This window comes from Pungitius pungitius, chromosome 6, assembly GCF_949316345.1.
Source record: "Pungitius pungitius chromosome 6, fPunPun2.1, whole genome shotgun sequence".
NCBI classification, from domain to species: domain Eukaryota; kingdom Metazoa; phylum Chordata; class Actinopteri; order Perciformes; family Gasterosteidae; genus Pungitius; species Pungitius pungitius.
The window spans coordinates 4,066,066-4,069,206 of NC_084905.1; positions in this window are offsets into that span (position 1 = coordinate 4,066,066).

A 3,141-nucleotide genomic window follows, 5' to 3' on the forward strand; every position below is an offset into this window, starting at 1 on the left:
CCTAGCACATTTTTCATTTGTCCTGAATGAAAACTTCTGAGATAAAAAAAATAAACTTTTAATTATAGTGATTTTACATTTAAGAAATAAAATTACATTCATTCTTGGCCATTGGGGATTATTATTATTATTATTTAATTATTTATTTAATGCTTCATTGTAGCCAGAGGCCAGCAGCAATAACCTGCCATTCTTCTTACAAGCCTGTCCTGCATTATTAGATTAGAAATCATGAAGCAAGACTGCCTGCTCCTGAGTATTAATTAATTAAGTGGACCAAAACCAATCTGAACTCATCCTAGAGCTTCTTCAAAGCTTGAACTTTCTAATGTTTTTTTAATAGTTTAGACATGATATTATACTTGGAACAGATCCTTGGTTTAAGGCACTATCATCCTTTATCTGGAATGTGTGCTGGCTGTTGCTGTGTTTAAACTGGATACAACTGGACTAAGCTGGAGCTAATATTGCATTATACGATAAATAATTCTCATGCATCCATCCAACCATTTTCCTCCACTTATCCAAGGTTGGGTCGCGGTGGCAGCAGGTTGAACCAAACTTTCTTTTCCCCCTGCAACATTTTCTAGCCCCTCCAGTGGGAGGCGTCCAGGAGGCATCCTAGTTAGATGCCCTCCTGATGTCCGAGCTCCTAACGCATCGCTAAGGCGGCGCCCGGTCACCCCGCTGAGGATCAAGGCCCTAATTTACTCTGACGCAGTCTGTCTCGGCATGGAGGGAGAAATCTGAGCGGTCTCCAGCAGAGCATTCTCATTAACCTCAACCGTAAAAAGGATGAGCTATGACTGATATGCAGAATCCAAATAAGTGCTGTTTTCTTAATGTCAAATCTTAAAAACTGCACACCCTTTGACGGGCAAAATCAGTCCCAACGAGTGAGTGTTGTTCACAGTGCAGAGTGAAATAATTCATATTCAAAGCAGGTTCACAGCAAATAAAAAAAAAAAAAAAACACTCCCTGCTGACTTCAAAATCCCTCTCAGCACAAAGGGAATCCGAGAGCAGGCTGCCACGTAGGAAGCAACGACTGCGGTCTCAGGCCTCCTAGCTTGTCCATTTCTGTAATTAAATTGAATCCCTTTTTTTATTTTACGAATCATGTTTCACATGCTTATTCAACTTGTGGCAACCCAGGGGAAGGAAGGGCCGGATTCAGGTATAAAACAGGAGGCTCCGAGACAGGAATTATATATATTATGTAACAAAAAGGGTCCTTTTAATAACAAGGTCCAATAATGGGCGCTAAGGCCAACTTTCAACAGAAATATAGTCCTCCCGCTCTGGGTTAGTGACTCCGCTCTACTCCACTGGGCACACAGTCCCTCCGGCCTGTTTGGAGGTGATGTGAGGTGAGGTGAGGTGAGGTCATTACCTCTGTCAGCTGCTGCATCTATGTCCGCCTGTCTGCTCCGCTCCATGGATATATCCTCCCCCACCAATTAGTTAATGGGCTGCAGCACCTGCGCAGGACGATATATCCCCTCCGTCACTTCCTCCAATCAGAGCTTGGGGATCCGCCTCCTGTGCTTCGTTCCTCCCCCTGGTTTGCTAAAAACTCTTCTTGAGGATTCGGCAGATAACATCAATAATATTCATTTGAATGTGTCTCCGTTCTATTTAAATTGAGTTAAAGAAATACATGGAAATATAAAACCATTGGAAAAACACTCACCACTCAATTAGTGTCCCAGGTTAAAAGCTCTGTTGCTGGATTTTACAAGCCGTGAATATGTAGGAAGATATTCCCTCCTAAGGGAGGAATAAAGGGAGCTTCTATCACCCAATGGCCCAATGGCCATGAGGGGAATATTCTACACTTTGCCAAAATAATAACCTGAATGATCTCCTTCAAGAGAGATTTCTCAAAGACAAAATGACAATAATCTTGACCTTGAAATAATGGACCAGTGTTACAAACACGTTACGGCTGACAAATGGCTTAACAACTCCCACGAAAAGAGATGGACCCCTTCATGCAGAGGTACCTACATGCAACTACGGCAGTCTACAGCAGCATCTCAAATTCTAAATTGCAACATTTTTGATATTTGGCTCTAATCCTCTTTGGGTCTCTCGAAGCCTCTGTGATCTATATTTCATCAGGGATTTCATCAGACTTCACTCGGAATAGTTTTTCCTCCCCACTGCCGTGACTTGTTCCTGAAAGTTTCTTTTCTATGAGCAGACAAAGGAAACAGTAGCGCCTCAGTTTGGAAACCCGACCTGTGCCGTCTCCCTTGACGCTCTCAAGTTCTCATTCGGTGATGCTATTATCTGATTACGGGTCACAGACCACACAGTATCGGGATGTGGAATCAAAACAGAGCTCTTGATTGAGTGATAGTATCGATGGAGAGAAAAAGATGGTCCTAATCTAGCCAGGTGATCAGCGGTAGTCGCCTATTTATCATTATTAAGTTAATTGGATGGCTATTGATTGTTTTGAGGGAGCATTTAGTTGACAGTTCAGTAGTGCAGCATGCTGTGCTTCTTACTTAACATTTCTGTGCATGCCATTCTCTCTATGTGTGTGTGTGTGTGTGTGTGTCGCCCTTCAGGTAAGTACAGTGTGTGTTATGTGTTTAATACGGATGGGCGTCTCACCAACTATTTAGTCCACAATGAAACAACAACAACACGCAGTGGTTACTACGCATATTTTTATTAGTTGGCTTTCGCCTGATAATTGCCTGGACAATGAGTTCCTCTACCTCTTGTGTCATTGCCATCCTTCTGAATTTGCTAAATGAACAGAACATTATAGACATGTCAGGATGGGGGTGCTGGTGCAGGCTGCAGGCTGCAGGGCAGGACTCAAACGCAGGCTTCTCAAGGTTTCCAAAGGTGATCTTTATTCACCACAAAACAAAATCCAAAGTAACGTGCACCAACGGCGGGTAGACGTGAACAATGACGCGACGAGGGACAACAGGCACACAGGCTTAATTAAATACACAAGAGAGGTGCAGGTGATTGGACACAGGTGGGAACACTCAGGCAATCACAGGACAGGACAGGAAGTGAAGCTCACCCAGAGACACGAGAGACGAGAAAACTACAAAATAAGACAGGAAGAGGACCCAAACCGTGACAAGACACACTTGTGGATAAGCAGTGCAT